At 43.4% G+C, this 21,089-nt stretch overlaps 1 protein-coding gene and 1 long non-coding RNA gene across 4 annotated transcripts in view; one reads left to right on the forward strand and one right to left on the reverse strand.

Annotated features, from left to right (window-relative positions):
* RREB1 (ras responsive element binding protein 1) overlaps positions 1 to 21,089 on the reverse strand; it is a 176,027-nt gene that overhangs the window by 138,052 nt on the left and 16,886 nt on the right. For both annotated transcript variants that reach the window (XM_072813829.1, XM_072813842.1), the window contains exon 3: positions 8,142 to 8,187. The gene's annotated coding sequence lies outside the window, so the exon portion shown is untranslated. The remainder of the gene's footprint in view (positions 1 to 8,141; positions 8,188 to 21,089) is intronic.
* On the forward strand, positions 70 to 20,167 carry LOC140626215 (uncharacterized). 2 transcript variants are annotated; one of them, XR_012025415.1, is made up of 3 exons: positions 292 to 928; positions 17,725 to 17,995; positions 18,647 to 20,167. It is a non-coding gene; the product is annotated as an uncharacterized lncRNA (long non-coding RNA). The 2 variants fall into 2 exon arrangements; XR_012025414.1 differs by having other exon boundaries at positions 70 to 928; positions 17,725 to 20,167.

The following is a 21,089-nucleotide window of genomic DNA, read 5'->3' on the forward strand; positions in this document are numbered from 1 at the left end:
ATAATTTATACCCATGCTTTAAAATAATTTATAGTCCAATTCTCTGCATCCACATGAAGTGATCATGAAATGCAAACCAACATATTACAGACCATTAAATCGGCTGCAAGATTCAGGGGTTCCAAAAAAAGGAGATCACTTCTATAAAAAGCAATCAGGGAAAGCTTCATGGAGGAGAAAGCCAATGGAGCTGAGCCAGGGAGAACAGCTAGAAATTTTGTAGATGGAGACTGGGATTAGAATCAGCAGATGCAAAGGCATGATTGTAGCAAGTCATGGGTCCTGTTCAGGATGGAATCTAGTATGGCCAGATTATGACATGTACAGGAATATGCAGGTGACACGACCAAAAGGTAAACAAGCTGAAGCTCTACCCACAAAGAATTCTGAACACCATCCAGGGAAAACCTCAGGTATGAGGGCCTGAACTAGGGTAGGGGCAGAGGGACTGGAGAACAGAGGATCAGGAACAAATGCGAAAGTCACAGGTAGAGGCCCATTTGGGGTGGAAGATGACAGAGTGGGTGAGACTGAGTTCGAGGTGGAAATGAAACATCGTGCTGCTGTGCCATGGGAGAGAATCAGGAAGGAAAAGGATTGGAGAAGACTGGGTGGATGAGGTGACATTCGTGGGACCTCACAAGAGGTGGAAGGTGGCCCCCAGGCACAGAGGAGGGGGCAGGGCACTCCAGGCCCAGGGAGCCGTGAGTAGTAAGCACAAGGGCAGAGAGGCAGAAAACAAGGTCACTCTCCTGAACTGCAAATACCTCACTCTGTGGCTGGAGCAGAGGGAGGAGGGGAGGAGGCAGCAAGAGATGGAGCTGGAGAAATCGCCATGGGCCAGACGGCGGCCGAGAGAGCTCCGTGCACCTCGCAGCTCACCTGGACTTTATCCAAGGCTGAGGCCCCGAAACGCTTAAGGAGGAAGGTAGGCAGAGCCACCCTCGTGGGACTGTGGAGAAGGGTATGGAAAATTCGAGACAGGAAGGCTAGTTAGGGATTAACAGAAGAGCCCGTCGAAGAAATAATGAGGACCTAGGAAGACAGCCCTGGCTGTAGAGGTAGGGAAGAAGGGATTGCCTGGAAATATAATTAGGATACAGATTCCATAGAGCCTGACCAATTCCATAGGAGAGGAAGGAAAACCACCCCTCTGGGGCACCAAAAGAAGGGAAATCATGGCAGGCAGGCGTGGCGGCGTGACGCGTGACAGCGAAGGGGCTAGAGCACAAACAGTGGGACAGGTGGAGGGACTAGATCAGATGGGAGACGTTACAGGGATGGAATCCATCGGGCTTGGGCCCAACTAGTTGTGGCATGAGAAGAAGGGAGAATGAAAGAAGGCTGCTTCCCTGGGCTCAGGTTTGGTACCTGGGGGTGGGGGGGAGTGGGTACATTCACCAGGGACGTGAGTGTTGGGGAGAGGCAGGTGGTAAGGGGGAGGGGCCTGGGGAGATGTCCTAGGGACAGAGAGGATGGGCAGGGAAATGCTAGAAGCTGAACCCTGGGGGAGTGCCTAAAGGAGCAAGACAGCCAAGGAAGTGGGGGCTGTTGAGGAAAAAGGTGGTCAACAGCATTAAAATACAGAGAAATTGGGGCACCTGGGTGGCTCAGTGGTTGAGCATCTGCCTTGGGCTCAGGTTGTGATCCTGGGGTCCTGGGATGGAGTCCCACATCGAGACCCTGTTTCTCCCTCTATCTCTGCCTCTCTCTCTCTCTCTGTGCTGTCATGCATAAGTAAATAAAATCTTTAAAAAAAATAAAATAAAAATACAAAGAAATCAAGGCAAAGGGCCCCAAAAGAAGTGAGGTCTGAAATGGTGAGTTGACTGGAGAGTTGTAGGGTAGGGGCACCATGCGTGCGGTTCCAGAGCCGCTGGAAGAGGAAGTGAAAGCCCTGGGTTGTTGAGAAGTTAGGTGATGAGCAGAAGGGAAAGAACAGCAGCAGTGGTAAGAACAGCTGGTCTTTACCCACCACCTCCCAGGCGCCAGGCACCGTGCTAAGGGCCTCGCGCGGATGACCGTGCTCAGCCCCTCTGCCCTCTGATCGATCGGGGACGTGCTGTCATCATCCTGTTCTGCAACTGCCCAAACCAAAGCAGACTCCCAACGTCACACTGCTGGGCCACGGCAGGGCTGGCAGGGCTTGGTTAGACACACACAGACGGCCTGACCCCACCCCCCAAGAACCTGCTCTTTTATTGTCATCAGTCAATTCAGAATTAAGTGGTTTGCTGATAAAAAAAAAATTAAAACTGCCTACTTGGATTGGAGTCATCTCAATAAAATACCGTTGTTGGGGGCCGTGCAGAAGAACCACTGTCTGTGCGGTGGTTTTTACAAGGATTTAATTAGGAAAGATAAGTGAATGTACAGCTTAAGATTTGCTAATTTTGTTTATCACCAACCCCCCTTCACATGAACCTAAAGTACAAACTCTTTTTTTTTTTTTTTTAAGATTGTATTTATCCACGAGAGACACACAGAGAGAAGCAGAGACACAGGCAGAGGGAGAAGCAGGCTCCCTGTGGGGAGCCCAGTGCAGGACTTGATCCCAGGACCCCAGATCATGCCCTGAGCCCAAGGCAGATGCTAACCACTGAACCATCCAGATGCCCCCCCTAAAATACAAACTCTTGATGATGATGTAGCAGAGTCTACACTCTTACTGTCTATACTGGTTCTCAGCTGGAGTGATTTTGACCACCGGGGGCAGGGGAGGGATGTTCAGCAATGTCTGAAGACATTTTTAGTTGTCACAAGTCGGGGGAAGGGTACTGCTTAATATCTATGGGTAGAGGCCAGGAATACCACCTAGCATCCTACAGGCACAGGGCAGCACCACAACAGTGAAAATGTGCTCCCAAATGGCAGTTGTGCCAGGGTTGAGAAACCCTGCCTGATGGTGCTTTGGGGTGCCTTGGGGTGCCTCTAGGAATATCAGCATCCAGGAAAGAGGCTTCAGAATGGGTAACCACCCAGACCACTGATGTCAAGGGGAAAGGAATGTGGATCCCAAGAGAGAGAGAATATGGATAAATGAAATAGAGAAGTGCCTACTGGGGTGTGCGTGTGTGTGTGTGTGTGTGTGAGAGAGAGAGAGAGAGAGAGAGATCAGCCTTGGAGGAAAAGAGGGATGCTTCTTATCCTATGACAGGAGAAAAAAGAATAGGAACATACTGAGAAATGCTGGTGGGAAACAGGCAAGTCACAGGACTTCACATCTAATGGTTTTGAATATGGAAAAGCAGCAGCCAGAGAGGGAGGGGAGATCATGGCGCTGAGGCTTAAGGAGAGAAGAAATGTCAGAGCTGGTGGGAGAGAAATTCTGCTGTTTTTAGCTTCCATGCCATGGAGCTACAGAAGAGAGAAAACATATGGTAGGGATTATGGACAGTTGGAAATTGAAATGAGTAAAATCCATCACAAGGGGGATGACACTGAAAGGGCTGAGCTTGAGAACCAGGAGTGGCCAGGGCCCTAGAGAAGAGGAGGAAAAAGCAGGCCGGGTGGCAGGAAGGGTGTGGAAGGTACAAGGATCGGAGTAGGGCTGGGACCCGGGCACCAGAGAGAGGCTCAGGGGAGTAAGTGAACAAAATAACTCCTGTGAGATTGAGCGGGAGTTCCACCCATGCTCTGAGGACATGAAAAAAGCTAGAAGAAGGGTGCATGGTCCTTGAGTCCTCGAGTGGATGGTCCTGTCACTGAAAATGAAGGAGGGGACGGGCTTGAGGGGAACACAGGTGGAGTAGGTCCGTCAGGCCTCTCTTGAGGGCGGTGTGCCTGAGAGGTCAGGAGGTAACCAGCACAGAGGAGAAGGCATAGACCGATGGCACTGGCATCAGGGGAGGCCTGGAGGGCTCTACCGTGTCCCCCCAAATTCGTCTGTTGAAATCCCAGCCCCTAAGACCTTAGAATGTGACTCTCTTTGGAGATATGGACTTTACTAAAGTAATTAAGGTTAAATGAGGTCACAGGGATGGGCCGGTGTCCTTGTAAAAAGAGATGAGGACACAGATCCACCACAGAGCGAAGACCGTGTGGGGACACACAGGGAGAAGGTGTCACGTGTGTGCCAAGGAGAGAGGCCTTGGGAGAAGCCAGACTTGATGGCACCTTGAGCTCCAACGTCTGGCCTCTGGACCTGTGAGAATGCATTTCTGATGTTCAAGCCCCCAGCCCGTGGTTCCATATTACAGCAGCCTGAGCTCAGTGATACAAGAAAGGAGGGAGGTGAAAACACGGTAGGCCTACTGTGGAAGGACAGAAGAAAGCACAGTCATTGGGACGCCTGGGTGGCTCAGTGGTTGAGCATCTGCCTTTGGCTCAGGGAGTGATCCTGGAGTCCCGGGATCAAGTCCCACAAGGGGCTCCCTGCACGGAGCCTGCTTCTCCCTCTGCCTCTTAATCTGTGTATGTCTCATGAATAAATCAATAAAAATCTTAAAAAAAAAAAAAAGGCACAGTCATTGACATCACAGCTTCCCCCATGAGTGGGAGAACTAGTCTCTGCAAGGAGAGGCTTTCCAAGGAAGAGATGCCTCTAAAGACAAACCAAGTGTCCATCGAGGTGCGGAGGGAGGGGAAGTACTGTGGAGAAATCCATCTTAGAGGGAGGGCATCCGCGTCCTCAGTGGATTGCACACCTCTTGAAAGCGTGGCCTAGTCCTGCAAATGATTTCTCCACCCCGAGGCTGGCACAGGGACTGCCCAATTGCAGGTACTCAGTGAATCTGCTTTGCAAACTGTGCAGATGTGGAGGGATGGCAATGAACTGGAGAGGGCTGGGGGCGCAGGGTAACGGCTTTGCTCAGGGGTGGCAGAGAAGCCAGGAAGGGCTTTGCCCAGGAGTGGTGAATACAGCAAAAGGCCGAGAGGTGGGTGGAGAGCTGTCCTTTAGAATTTCCAAATCCCCTTTAGTAATGCAGCCAATTAAACTCTCTCTCTCAGATAAGTGGTGCAGAATCACAGGGATGGGCTCCGGAGAACACCTTTCTAAACTGCTGTTATCCTAAATACGTTATTACTTTAGCTGCTTAGATAACTCGAGGAATGCATTATTTCTGGTGGCTGACAGTCTTCCCTTTTAAGCGTGAGCCATTTGAAGTAGAAGTTTTTTTCAAAAATGTATTATGTACTGCTTGCTTTTTCTCCTTTTTTCTTGAAAAAAACCAGAAAGTCAAGCTATGAACAAAAGGAGAGTAGCGTAAACTTCAAATACTATATTGTATTTTCATACAAAGATAACTTTTTATAAACAAGATTTGTAAAAAAAAAAAATTAAATTAAATTAAAAAACAAATAAGATTTGTACGAGGCCAGAAAGTGATCACATCCTCAAGGAAACTATTCATCCTTGAGGTATGGAACGGCTATTTCCTAGCATGCCCACAGTAAATTCCAATTAGAGTTTTTGTCTGCTTTTTGTTATTCTTTCCTCCCTCATTATCTGGCTATCCCTCATCACTTCTTTCTGAATTCAGCGTGCCTGCCCACCAATAGCAATCTCCCCTTCCCTTTCTAATTGATTCTTTCTAACCCACAGCGGTTAGGAAACTGGATAGCCAACACTGTTAAGAAATGTGCCGAAAATAAGCCTGAGGACCCGCACCTCTTTTTGGTTGGTGCCCAGAAGTCAAGAGTTGCTTATGTCCTGATTCTCAGTTGGGTTGTCGGCCTACTTCAAAGCTATAAAGTCATTTTAAAATATCAGCACATAGGGGAGGATAACTCTTTGAAGCCAACTTGCCCTCTGTGACGAAAGTGCCCTGCTTTACTGGAATTTTAGAACGATGGAACTTCAGGGGACACAAAAAGGCCGGCTGTCCTTCCTTCTGCCTTCAGACAAGATGGCAAGTGTTAGAAAAACTGCTTTACTCTCACTGGATGGAGAGTCTTCCTTGGCCTTTAAGACATGGACTTATTCAATATTTGTTTCTCTGTGAGAGAGAGCTCTCCAATCATGACCCAGAGTATAAATAAGCGAAAAAAAATATTTCTTCAATAAGTAAGATGTATGTGTGCCTGTGCATGCAGTTGAGAACACGCAAAACAAAGCAAAATTTCTATAGTTTCTGTTAAGCAGACCCCCAGATGGCACTTGTAAGTAGAGGTCGTCACTGACAGTGCGTTAGCATTCCTGTCGGACCCGTCTACCTTGCCTGGCCACTGGTCGCCTTGCTTATAGGATAGGTCCCCACGTCCCCTGGTCAAAGGAGAAGCCCGGAGTTTTCAACTGTATAAAGGGCTAAGTCACATGACTAGATAGCCATGAAAAACCCTGCCCATTAGTAACCTGAAAACAACAACATGTGCATCCTCATGGACAGACAACTCTTTCCCTCAGAAAGAAATAAAGTCCTATCCAGGGCTTATGTGCCACTGCACAGTAAATGGGGAACTGGGATGATTTCACCCACAGCCTCCGATTAATATAAGGCAGTGGACTTAGGGATGTCAGGCACTTTGACATGCAAACCTTACGTAAATAATGGAGTACGTGCTCAGAAAAATCAGGTATTCTAAAGTGTGTAGGCTGATTTGATGTGACTTCTCCATGTGACTAAAGAAACTTGACATTCATTTACTCATTCATTCAACAATGGGTAGCCAACGACAGTGTTCCAGGCTCCATAGACAACAGTAAACAAAGCACGCAACATCTCTCTGTCCTAGTGAGTCATGCAGGCTAAAGATGTGCTATGTTTTAAATAGCAAAATGCCATGAACGTTTTAACAGGTATACTACAAGTTGCTTCCACCAGAGGAACTTTAACAATAAAGCCAGTGTTTGCCTCTGCTCTAGGTTGAATTGTGTCCCCCCCACCCCCACCCCAATTCATATGTTGAAGTCAGCCCCCGGGGCCTCAGAAGGTGACTGAGGAATTATTAAGGTAACATGATTACATGTTACCTTACACAGGTAATTGAGGTTAAGATGATGAGATCATTTAGGTGGGCCCTAAATATGGCTGCTGTCCCTATAAGAACAGAGGACTGAGACACAGACAAACACACTCACACAGAAGACCATGTGAAGACAGGAAGGAGATGGCCATCTGCAAGCCAAGGAGGGAGGGCTCAGAAGAAAACCCTGCCCACACCCTGATCTTGAACTTTGAGCCTCCAGAACGGTGAGAAGTAAGTGCCTGTTAGACAACAAGCCACCCAGTCTGTAGTACTTTGTCATGGCAGCCCTAGTAGGCTAGTATAGCCTCCAAAGCCCAAACCTTATCTGCCCAAGTGCTGGGAGCATCTGTGAGTTGGAACAATTTCATCAGAACTATCAGCAAGGAGGTTGGGATCCAAGTGCCTAAGTATAGACTCAATGGAATGAAAAGACCTTAAATGTTACTTAAAGGAGCAAACAGTATTAGATGATATTACAGTAAGACAAATTTGTGATAATCCTAAAAGTAAAGCCAATTGGAAAGCAATCTGTTTAAGAATCTGAAATTAACTACTAAAACCATGCTACATTCATGAAACAAATACTTTACACCTTTTTAAATGATCCAGTAGAAGAATGCCTAATCTCATTTTATTTTATTTATTTAGGGACGCCTGGGTGGCTCAGCAGTTGCATGTCTGCATTTGGCTCAGGGCATGATCCTGGAGTCCTGGGATGGAGTCACACAACAGGCTCCCTGCGTGGAGCCTGCTTCTCCCTCTGCCTGTGTCTCTGCCTCTCTCTCTCTGTCTCTCATGGATAAATAAATAAAAGATTTTAAGATTTTATCTCTCATGGATAAATAAATAAATAAATAAATAAATAAATAAATAAATAAAAGGTTTTAAGATTTTATTTATTTATCCATGAGACACACAGAGAAGGAGGCAGAGAAAGGGAGAAGCAGGCTCCCTGGGATTGATGCAGGACTTGATCCCAGGACCGTAGGATCACGACCTGAGCCAAAGGCAGACGCTCAACCACTGAGCCTCCCAGGCATCACCCCTAATCTCATTTTAAAAGTTTGTGATATATTTCTTTAGGTGAAAAAAAAAAAACCCTGGCTACAAATAGAGAGTCCTATTTTTGTAAATAGCAATGAAAATTTTTACTCACATCTAAATTAAAAAAGAAGAGGTGGACATCAAAAAGTTAAAATGGTGCTTACATCTAGATAGAGCAAATATTTTACCTTTTGCTGTTCTGCTTATTTCTGTTTCCGTTTCTCTGTGATAAACCTGGAATGATTTAAAGGGGAAAAAAAATAGTATCATTAAATGAAATGACTATCCATTACCTGAAATGACTATCTTTAATGTCATTGAAATCGATACCAAACTCAAGGATTTGAAGCAATTATCTGCAGAACGTCCTAGACAACATAAGTAGCTCACATCTTAAAACACACAGCTCTTTCCATATCAGATCCATTCCTCTTCCTCACCTTTTAGCTTTTTGTATAATTCCACCAGTTCCTTATATTTCCTATGGATTACAGCCATAACACAGTGTATCAGATCATGGTTTGTTCCTAAATTGAAATCCAAGTTTCCGTCTTCGGCTAAAAGAAAAGTGCTTCTTTCTTCTCAGGTTTCTCAGAAATTAGATTTTACGTAAAGCAAAATGGGGACTGCAAATACCCGTGGAAGTGGCAGATTACAGAGGAAAGAGCATGCACCAGGACACGATCCAGCCCTGGGTCCTATCCTACCTGCCTCTTTTATTTACCGGGTGTCGGCATGTCTAACTCTGGCAAACTTCAGTTCCTTCAACTATAAAGCAAATGTAATAACTACCCGGGGCACTGTCATGAGGAGTAAAAAAGATAACATGCATAAAGCATTCAAAAAAGGCATCTGGTCCATGGCAGGTGTACGGTAAACTATACCTCTTATTTTATATATATATAAAACTTTGATGCTTCATATTTACACTTTGCAATCAAACACATATATCTTAAGTATCCAATAAAAGTATTAAGGTTATATCAAATTCTCTATGTAATCTTTTAACTCTTTTTTAAAGATTTACTTACTTATGTTAGAGAGAGATTGAGAGTGCACGAGCAGGAGTGGCAGAGAGAGAGGTAGACATAATCTCAAACAGACTCGGCACTGAGCATGGAGCATGACGCAGGGCTGGATCCCAGGACCCTGAGATCATGACCTGAACTGAAACCAAGAGTCAGACGCTCAACTGACTGCACCACCCACATGACCCTCATGTAATCTTTAAAAAAGTAAAATAAAATAAAATAAAAAAACAGAATAGTGTCACATCAAGGTCATTATTTCTTAACTGTTACATGATAACCATCCATTTATGAGTACACATATATAGCTGAATTTATCTATGTGTGCATGTGTATACATACAAGATACTTGAAAAGTAAAGTTGCTCATAATAATTTTTAATGTTACTTCAATTACATCACAGTGACCGTGGACAAGATAAAACACTTATAACTGAAATACTGAGTTGGAGATCTTCTGCAGTCATTAGAAAAAGGGATAGACTTGAGTGATGTGACACTGTGGCTGGTCAAGCTGCTACTGTTATTTCAAATGAATTTGGGATAAGTGCTGATTTTCATACAATTACTTCAACAGAGAACCAGAGGCACTTGGGGAGTACAAAATGGGTCCAACCCAAACAGCTAGAAGTTGGTAGACACAGGTCTGGAATCCAAGTCCTCTGTCTACAGCTCAAGTTCTCTGTCTATAGCTCAAGTTCTTTCTATTGCACTGCAGAGAATGAGAGGAAAATTTACATCTTGAGTAGGCTGTAAGTCTGTAGTTACACACAGAAATAAACTTGGAATTAAAAAAAAAATTGGAGGGAGAGGGGATAAGTGCGTCCAGATACTAAACATGCAATAAAGCTAGAATGCACAGGATGGACATACACTATACACTATGCTATAGTGTTAATGCAGTGATATATTATCAGTGGAATCAAATGGAAAACCTAGAAGTATTTGGTCTATGATAAAGATGGCACTTCAAATCACTGGAGAAAGATAGATTAGTCATCATAGTTGAACAACTGAAAGGGAAAAAAAATTCACAGAAAATACCAACTTCACACTAACTTTATACCAAAAGCGAAAATTATTCCAAGTGAATTAAAGAATTAAATGTAAAATATCAAATCTTAAAAGAACCAGAAGAAAAATAGGTAGATATTAATTTGAGGGAGGAGGAATAAACCATAAAGGAAAAGATGTGGATTTTCAATCACATAATAATTGAAGTTAAAATACATTTAAAAAAAAAAAAAACACTGTAGACCAAACTGAAAGGGAAATTATAGGCTAGGAAAAAAACATATTTACAGGCAGAGTTAGTTAAGAACCTCAATATAATAAAAGCAACACTTTACTGAGCCTTTATTAGGTGTAAGACATGCTAAGCTCTCTGCACACAGTATCTTGCCATAATCTTATAAGGGAGATACAATTAGTTCCACTTTTAAAATAAAAAATGGAGACACTGAGTGGCTAAGAAGTATCATACCCAAGGTCTTAAAGTAGCAGAACAGAGATGTGGATGTAGAATTCTAAGTTCCAAGCTTTTCCTCTTAATTTTTATAAACTACAGGGTCTCATAAGTCAATATCAAAAGAACACCGCCACTGCAAAATGAGCAAAGAATATGGAGAAGCCATCCACAAAAGAAAACATATAAATACTTAATGAACACATTTTTCATGTTCAACGTTAGTAGTACTACAAGAAATGCAAAGTAAAACATGCAATAAGATTTTTTCACAGGCAGCCCGGGTGGCTCAGTGGTTTAACGCTGACTTCAGCCCAGGGCGTGATCCTGGAGACCTGGGGTCGAGTCCCACATCGGGCTACAGGCATGGAGCCTGCTTCTTCCTCTGCCTGTGTCTCTGCCTCTCTCTCTCTCTCTCTCTGTGTGTGTCTCTCATGAATAAATAAAATCTTTTAAAAAAAAGACTTTTTTTCTCTATCCGATAGGTAAAAAAATATTTTGAAATGTCAACATCTAGTTTTGGCAAAGCTGAGGAAACAAGATGGATGTTGTGGGAATGATATTCATCACCTAAAACAGAAATTAGAGAATATAACTATTTTGTTCTCAAAAATTAGTTCTTTCGGATAGCCATTTCACTTCTAAAAAGAAAAAAGAAAAGACTTCTAGAAATTTTGCTAAAGAGATAAACACAAAGATGCAAGGTTGGTTGTCATTAGATTATTCACCCCCACAAAAAATTAGACACAAGCTAAAAGTCTCCCAACAGGACTCTGGGGCATGAATGGTAAAACATTCACATGATGTTAACCATCAGCAATCATGAAGTGTAAAACTACTTAAAGCTACTTGGGAAATGTACAAAATATAGTATGTGAAAAACAAGTCTTACAAAACTGTATGTGCTTTTAAAAATTTATTTTTTATTTTTTAGAGGGAGAGAGAGAGATGCAGTGGGAGACGGAGAAAGAGAATTTTAAGCAGACTGTATGCCCAGTGCAAAGCCTGATGTAGGACTCAATTTCATAACCCTGAGATCATAGCCTGAACCAAAATCAAGAGTCAGACACTTAACCTACTGAGCCAATCAGGTGCCCCTGTATGTGCTATTTTTAAATTTTGTTTTCTGCTTGTCCACATTTTTCAAATTTTCTACAATGAATATGTATTAATTTTACATCAGGAAAACAAATGCTATTAAAATACCAATAAACTTGAACCAGAAGAATAAGTAGTTTAAGATTCTAGAATTTAAAATAGGATTTCTACTTAAAATGTTACAAGTATTGGTAAACATGGTAATTCAAAATCAGAATAAAAGATTACAAGGCTCCTATGAAACCCAAATCAGATATAAAAGCAAGATACAGACTTCTAATATATAAAGAAACTGGTGGGTAGGCCACTAAAATGAAGATGCACCCTCTGCCCCCACATACACACCTTACTCCCAAGGAGCTTAATTGATTTTCAGTATTGAAATCCATAGGAAGACTCATAAAGATCTCATACAGAGACAACTAGTTTTAGAGGAAATAATAACCTGTATATTAAAGATAGAATTGATATTTAATTTTTCTTTTCTCTTAGTAACACTAATGTAACTTGAAAATAAAGTAGCTCAAATTGTATGAGTCTTCCAAGCTAACTGATTTCTAATTTAAAACCACTTAAAAAGTAAGAATTGAAATATACTTCTCCAACATATAAAGAGTATCCATTTCTCAGCCAACATTATACTTCATAGTGAAAAACTAAAGACATCCTTTTAAAAATAAGAATAATAAAAAAAAAAACCCAGACAGAACAAAATTACATAGTATTGTTCTGCAAGTTTTCTGGCCAATGCAATAAGACACGAAACAGTTAAAGATTGGAAAGAAAAAATTAACATTATTATTGTTACTTATAGATGGTATCATTGCGAAACTAGAAAACCCAAAGAAATTAATGGAAAACTATATTCAAGAGAAGTCATAACAACTATCATTTATTGAATTCCTATTTGTCCAACAGTGTAGCACTATCTTCTGAGAGTCATGATATGGTAAGGAGTAGAACTGGATGGCTCTGTCCATTTAGCATCTGACTCTTGGATTCCACTCAAGTTATGATCTCAGAGTAGTGATATGGAGCCCCATGTTGGGCTCTACACTCAGTGGGAGTCTGCCTGAATATTCTCTCCCTTTGCCCTTTCCCCCACACTTCTCTTTCTCTCAAGTAAATAAATAAATCTTTAAAAAAAAAAAAAAAAAGTAGAATTGGGATTCACACCCAAGTCTGATGGATTCCAAAGACTTCAAAAACTGTGTTTTTTAAGATTTTATTTTTAGGTAATCTCTATAGCCAACATGGGACTTGAACTCACAATCCCAAGATCAAGAGTTGCTCACTCCATCAGCTGAGCCAGCCAGGCACCCTCGGTATTCTTTTCAATATGTTGTTACTTTGCTGCATAAAGTGTATAGTTATGATGTATAAGCATTCTCACAGATACACACATTGAAAGAAATAACCATCACAATAGTAAAATTTAAACAACCCCATTCACAAAGCAAAAAATTCAGCAAGGTTTGTGTGTAACCAATGTAAGAAAAGAAAATCCACCTAGACATAATTTGGACATATGTATATATACATATAATAAGAAGCAAAGAGAGCTGAAATAAGATTTAGGAAGACTAAATTTAATTTTCAAAATGTACATTCTAAATTAATTTATACATTAAATGCAATTCCAATCAAACTCCATCTGGATGATATATTTCATAGGGAGAAATTTAACAAAAGAATTTCCATGTGTATCTAAGAGAAACAAGTGAGAAGAGTAAGGAAAATTTTACCAAAGAACTATAGGGGAAGGGGGTACTGGTTATTAAAAAATTATGTCTATACATTTACTGGAAGTCAGTTTTTGATAAAGGAAACATTACTAATTATGAGAGAAGGAAAGAATTATTCAGAATTATTGTTACCAATTCAAAAGAAAATATCGAGGTAAATTCTTAACTCACACCACACACCCAGATAAACTCCTTATGGATTAATAAAATCTAGTTAAATAGAGACATAATTTTAAAACAGAAATATAAGATAAAAACAAAATTTGTCAGGGCCCTTGGGAGGCGCAGTTGGTTAAGTCACCAACTCTTGGTTTTGGGTCAGGTCGTGATCTCAGGGTCATGAGATGGAACCCTGCATCAGGCTCCATGCTCAGTGTGGAGTCTGCTTCAGAGTCTGTCTCTCTCTCCCTCTCCCTCTCCTGTTCATGCTCAAATAAATAAATAAATCTTTAAAAACCAAATGTATCATATTCCTCAGAAAAAAAGTGAATCATACCACTAGATGAGAAAGTTTTAAAACTTGAGTGTAAATAAGGAATAGATCTACATAAAATTTGAATTAAAGGGACATAAAAAAAAAAGAAAGACCATAAATAACTTGTTCACATAGAAGTATGAACTATCTCTATATCCAAACTAAAAAAGCAAAAAACAAACTGGAAAAAAATCATTTGTAGCAAAAATCACAAAAGAAATAGAAATTTCACAAAGTAGTTAATTTTCCTCTGTTAAATTAGAAAAAAATAAGCTCAAAGTTGCAGGATATAATGAAATGAGTGGATACTCTCATATGTATCGCTAAAGGCATTATAAATGGACACAACCCTTTTAGAAAGCTTTATTTACGTACTTTATGTACATATTATTGCAATTATGTGGGTTTTTTTGGGGGGGCGATGAGCATTAAGGAGGGCACATGATGAGATGAACACCAGGTGTTATACGCAACTGATAAATTATCAAATGCTCCATCTGAAACTAAGTATGTGCTAGATGTTGGCTAATTGAATTTAAATTAAAAACGTATTAAAACCTTTATAACTTATTTCAGAAGAGGTTTATACTTGTTTCCTTCACTGTATAAATCAATGTTATAACAGGTAGATATGAATGGAATTTGGATGTAAACCCGAAGCCCCCAGATACAGTGTTCCTTATTTTGCATTGACATTTGATTAAATCAGACTGATGTATTGAGAAGGTAAATGGTTCCCTTATTTATTTATTTATTTATTTATTTATTTATTTACTTACTTGAGTTCAATTTGCCAACATATAGCATAACACCCAGTGCCCATCCCGCCAAGTGCCCCCTCAGTGCCCATCACCCAGTCACCCCAACCCCCCACCCACCCTCCAATTATGTGTTTTTTTTTTAAGTAAAAAAATGACTAGAAAGAAAATTACCAAAATGATAAAGAAACAACATCAGAGGGATGGGAATGGGTTTCATTTAGGTCTTGCATTCTTCTGTTTTATCCTGGAAAACTAATACTTTGTGGTAAGTGTCTTCTTAGAAGCAGCAGCAGGAGGAGTATGTTTTGTAAAGCTAAAAAACCTGTCAGTGGGGAGAGTTAGTGTCTTAATGAAGCACATCCCTCAGCAGACTGGTCAAATTAGGTGCCTTTTCTCCTGCCCACGTGCTTGGGAAAAGGATCTTGAAGGAATCCCCACCTGCTCCAAGCTGCTTCAACCTCCTTTCTCCAGATGGAGCTTAGAGCGAGTCAGTTCATACATCTGGTATCTGCAGATGCCTACAAGTGTCAGCTCAGCAAGTGCTTAGGTTTGTAGAATCCAGGCAACAAAAGGGGTCAGGAGCCTTCACCTCATGCGTCGTCCTCCAGAAACACAAGGAGGGCTAGGCTGTGCATGCCACCAAACACCAACACTAAAATGACCGCTGCCCCAAAACCACCATGAGGTACCATCCCCGACCCATTAGTATCAAAAAACCAGAAAACAAGTGTCGGCAAGGATATGGAGAAAATGGAGCCCTTGGACACTGCTGATGGGAATGTCAAATGGTGCAGCCTCCACGGAAAAGAGCATGGCAGTTCCTCAAAAAATTAAAAATAGAATTGCCCTCTGAGCCAGCAATTCCACTTCTGCATACAGACCCCAAAGAATTGAAAGTGGGGTCTCAAACATATCTGTACACCCATTCTTCACAACAGCCCAAAAGTGGGAGCTGCAGTGTTCATAGATGCTGAATGGGTGAACCAACCATAGAATATTATTCAGTCTTAAAAAAATGAACAAAGCACTGACCCAGGCCCCAGCACGGATGGACCCTGAGGACATTATGATGAGTGAAACAAACCAGTCCCCAAAGGACAAACATTGGATGATCTCCTTGTATGGGGTCCCTACAGTAATCACATTCATTGGGACAGGAAGTAGAAGGATGGTTGCCCAGGGGCTGGGGTCGGGAAATGGGGAGTTAAGGGTTTAATGGGGGCAGAGTTTCAGTCTGGGAAGATGAAAAGTTCCAGAGATGGAGGGTGGTGATGGTTGCACAACAGCGTGAAAGTACTTAATGCCACTGACCTGTACACTTAAACATGGGTTAAAATGGTAAATTTCATGTAATCTGTATATTACCACTGTAAATATGTGTGTGTACATTGAGAGAGAGAGAGAGAGAGAGAGAGAGACCATTGCCACATGAATGCTAACGGCACCAGTCATGTTCACTGTATATTTTCTTCAAAGATGCAGATTGTTCTTGGGAAGGTCCTGGTGACACAAAACGCACCTGTGGCCGGGTAAACGGAATGTACATTGAGCCGTCGCCAGTTCTAGGCAACTGAGAGCAGAGTCATGTTTGCTTCTTGGGCATCACATGACTCAAATCAAAGAAGAGCATGGCACACCACAGGAAACTGAGCGCTGGAACCATAAAACAATGCAGAGCAATTTCCTTATCGGCATCTCCTCAATTTAGAATATTTTACAAAAGTAAAAGGGCAAAGTTCTCAGCCACGGCACCCCTGGGCCCAGGGATCGTGCATGCAGCTCTTGCACGTTGCATGGAACGCATGAGGGGCTCCTCTGCAGAGGGGCAAACATGATGACCCTTTATGATGACCCCGTGCCATAAATCTGAGGCTAAAACGAGGGTGGCTGAGAAGTCTGCTTGGAGTACTTGCTTCAACGGTCTGAGCTCCAGTTTCAGGGATTATTTTGAGAACTCAATTTAGCTATAGTCAAACATGTCAATTTGTAACTTGCCTAAATAAGTCACCTGTCCCTAAGCTGGGGTCCTGAAGCACCATTCAACTCCACCCGCATTGTTTGCTGTACAAAGATACAAGCACACTTTTCTTTTTAAAACCTGGTCCAATGGCTCTCTGAAGCTGTCTTTAGTCTTCTAAAGACTCTTTGGCCACCTACTGGATTTTTTCAGCTCGAGAGCTGGGCAGAAAAAGAGCAACTTACTGCCCTTGTTCAAAGGAAAGAGAGTTACAGACTAGAAGCTAGACAGACTTTATTATTCAGAACCCACGGGGATTTGCAAAAGAATAGCTCAGACACAGTCTGTTACTACCCTCCTCTCAAGGAAAAAGCCAATTATTTTCTCCTACCTAAAGAGTTTAGCAGGAGTGTGAAATGTAAACTCTTCTATGACATCTTTATCCTGGGCCCAAGGAAGGAAAAAAAATAAAAAGGTGGCAAAATTCAAATACTTTTGCTTATTTCTGCTAAGTTACCAGGAGGGAAAAAGATTTAAGTGACTTGTCAGTGTTTCTCACATATAAAAAAGGATTATCAGCTACTTTCACTTTCTAATGAACAGCTCTGGTCTCCTAACCGAGTTCTGTGTCAGGCATTTAATTTAAACCGAAGTCATTTTGATTAACAGAGAAAGAGATGGGTTTTTTAAATAAATAAATAAATAGATAAATAGATAGATAGATAGATAAATAAATAAATAAATATTTTTAAAAAGCATGAGCATTCTATTAGATGTGACCCTTGAGATAGATCAGAGAGCAAAGCTAGAAAAAAAAAATGGAAGTTACGACTCATTCAGGAAGAGCACACTGAAAGCGAAAGATTCATTGATGAGTCTCTAGCTCTCAGGCTGTGGTGGAGGAGAGGCAGGTTTAAGGTGGGAGCTGAGTAAGGTGGGGCTGAGGGGAAGTAGTGGTGCAGCTGGGCTGTAGGGTGTGCTGGGAACCCCTGAGCTGGTCCAGCACCTTGCTCACAGTGGCATATCACAGGGTCCCCAAAACTGTGATTTTTTTTTTTTTTTTTCAAAAATGGACCGAGATTTGAGAAGTACTGGGAATCAGAGACCGTGCCTTGGGTGCTGGTCCCGACAGGTACCGCTGCCTCTCCGGAGAGGGCCTGCAGAGCGCACACGTGTGCGCGTGGGGGATCTCGGGGCCTCCTGTAACACATCTGCACACACTCACTGTGCTCATCCCCGTAGGAGGAAGCACAATCAGAGAGCGGACGTGCCCTGCGGAGGTCTAAAGCTACTGAAGGCTGGGACTTGCGTTCGGGATTCCTGATTGCCCAAAGGCCAGGGCCTTCTCACCACTCGAAATCCGAAAGCCTCCGTCAGAGAGCAGCTTGACAAGGCCACGTTGCCGCTGTGTGCAAGCACCACCAGTGTCTGCTATGTCATCAGGAGGTGTGGCGTTGGTACAGATTCCCGGAACCCTGCCAAGCTCTGCAGTTGTCTGGTGGCAGGCTGTTCGGTAGGGAAAACGAGCAGGGGGAGAGGGAAGAGCATCTAAATGGCCAGCAGGCCAGGGCACAAACTCACCAGGATGCACGGCTTCCTCAGCTTGCACGGCCCTTGGGGCTTTGCATCTGCCCTGGGCCCTTCCCTGGGCTCCCCTGCAGCTCACGTTGCCCAGAGCATTGCTTTTGCTTCCCTCTCTGTTCTCTCTCCCTCCCATCTTCCCAAGCAGCTAAGGCTACCCCCACGGACGTGGTCTCCTTTGGCTTTATTAACACCAATTGGAGGGGGTTTCCGAGCAGCAGAACCCTGTGCCGTAAATAGGTCTGGACCACGAAATTGGATACAAATAAAAGTTCACATGTATGTACCAAGAGCCCTGACTCAACTCTTGAGCCAAGTGGTTTGCCTACATCCTCTCATCTGACCCTTGGCGGCAGATGTATACTCCCCGTGTGTAGAAGGGAGGTGTAGAGAGGACAGATCGCCCAAGGTCAGAGCGACCCTGTGTCACTCCGCCCTTCGGGCTTTACCACCAACCTTCCAGAAATCACACCCCTGAGGGCCCCCTCTGACCAGCTCGGCCCCTACTTGAACTAAGGATTGTGACTTTCCTCAAAGGGGCGGTGATAAAAACAGACCAACAAATCTAACTTGCTTTGTTCAGACAACTGACGGCGAGGGCTCCCGGCTGCTGGACACGGCCCTCCCTGTCGGGGCGCCTCACCTGGAGGACGGGAAGGAAGAGGACTGGCGAAGGGCCAGGCCATGCTCTAAGACGGTCCGAGGGTAGCCAACACTCCTCGCTGACTGTAAAGCTCCTGCTGGATTTGCCGCTCCTGCCGTCCCCAGATACGAGGCAAGACGCTGGACTGGACGAAGCTGGGGCAAGGGCCCGGATTTAAACCGTGGTGGAAAGAGTTACAAGTGAGGAGGAGGACTCTGGGAGGAAAGGAGGGGGGAGACGCTGTTCTGAGCACAGACGTACTGTTTTCCTGCCTGCCCTGCCAATGTCCCCGATCTCACCGAGCTACCGGGACTAGGGGGTGGGGGGGGGTCGGGAAGCTGGTGAGAGCTCCCGCAGGCAGCTGCAGTGGCCTGAAGAGCAGCCACAGGGAGGAGGGACGAGAGAAGATGTGGCATCCCTGCAGTGACACGGCTCTGCTGGCGAGCTCACCACAGTAAGCAATTTTTCCACAGAGGGAACCATCCAAAGGAAACCGGTAAGACCAAACGTTTGGAGCTCACACGCATGACAAACGGTTGCTCCCGTCTGCACAGTCTGCCATCACCGGCTCCCTCTTCATGCTTCATCAGCTCCACTTGCAGTGGGTGTTTCAAATTATGGAAACGACATGAGTGGGGTTCGTATGTAACCCAAAAATCTGGTGAGCAGAGGCCCTAACTCCATCCTGAAGGGAAGATTATTTGTGGGCGTGTGTATGCGGGTGTGCTCACCACTTGGAAGGGACTTACTTCCAGTGTCTGAGGCTCCTGGAAGATTCCAGAACGGTGCACAGGGTTTAGACTGGTTTTTGGAGGGGCCGATACACAAAGCAGTCACTACACTGGGCTCTGACCACAGGATGCCATGTCTCTCGGGGGCTTGGTGGAGAAAGTTCTACGAGAGGGTGCAAGGGGTAGGGGAGGTAGAGCATCAGCTTAGAGGAGGCTCCGGAGGAAGCCTCAGAAACACCTACCTGTGCAGCTGCCATGGAAACCCCAAGTGGCTGGAAATTACTGGCTTTGGATCTAACCGCGCTCCTGGATTGGGCCCACCACACCTATCTGCCTCCAAATTAAGTCATTTACCGGCCCAGAAGGGTCACCTCTAGGAGGTGCTTACAAATAACGTGCCCTGGCAGAGAAAGAAGTGATTTGAAAAATCTTAACTGGTGGTAGCAGAGAGATGGTATAAAAACACCGGCCTCGTCACGGTTACTTAATGGGCAGCCAGCTCTCCTGGTTAACTTAGGATCCACACTGGTTGAAACGCTGTTGTAGATAACATCAGTCAGATTCACCTGGCTGCGGAGCACCTGGGTGGCTCAGTGGTTGAGCGTCTGCCTTCGGCTCCTGGGATCCAGTCCCACATCGGGCTCCCAGCAGGGAGCCTGCTTCTCCCTCTGCCTGTGTCTCTGCTCCTCTCTCTGTGTCTCTCATGAATAAATAAAATATTTTTTAAAAATTCTGATTTTTTGACATTTTTATTAGAAAGAAGTTCCATGAAGACAGATAAAATCTTAAAAAAACAAAAAACAAAAAACAAAAAAACCCCCAGATTCACCTGGCTGCTTTTGTGATGGAAGATTCCCAGCCTGGATGTGAAAGTTTCTTTGCCACTGCTCTCTGCGCGTGTGCAAGAACATGGTTCGAAAGCTACATGGCAACAGTATGGCAAGGCCAGCCCTTTAACACAGATCTGGGATTGCTCAAGGGAAAGTCCATAGTTTCCTTAAAAGAGAAAGACTATCTACCCCAACGATGCTGTAAAAACACATAAATCCTGGTTCTCTCTCTTAATTGTTAACATCGCAAATTACCTAACCTTTCTCTGAGTTTCAATTTCTTCACCTATAAAGACATATCACATTACATACCATCTAGGATTGCTATAAAATGTAATGCCCACAAGGCCTGCGTGCAGAGCCTTGCCCTCCCCACCGTGAAGGGTGGTATTCACAGGTTCACTTTCTACCCATTCCAGAGTCAGAGCTATGTACCAACTGTATATGTTGGTCTCTTATATGCCAAAAATTGCTTAATAATTCTGATTTCTTGGGCACCTTGGTGGCTCAGTGGTTGAGTATCTCCCTTTGACTCAGGTTGTGATCTTGGGGTCCGGGGATAGAGTCCCGCATTGGGCTCCCTGCAGGGAGCCTGCTTCTCTCTCTGCCTCTGTGTGTCTCTCATGAATAAATAAAATCTTTAAAAAAAAATCTGATTTTTTGACACATTTTTGTTAGAAATAATTTCCATGAAGGCAGAGACCTTATTTTATTATTTGCCATAATCCTAGTGCAAACTAAATATATGTTGTATGAACACACTGATGGACAAAGTGGAGAGGCCTAAACTATTTGGGACAACTCTGTGTATTGTAGTTTTGC

This window comes from Canis lupus, chromosome 37 (genome assembly GCF_048164855.1).
Source record: "Canis lupus baileyi chromosome 37, mCanLup2.hap1, whole genome shotgun sequence".
In the NCBI taxonomy this organism is placed as follows: domain Eukaryota; kingdom Metazoa; phylum Chordata; class Mammalia; order Carnivora; family Canidae; genus Canis; species Canis lupus.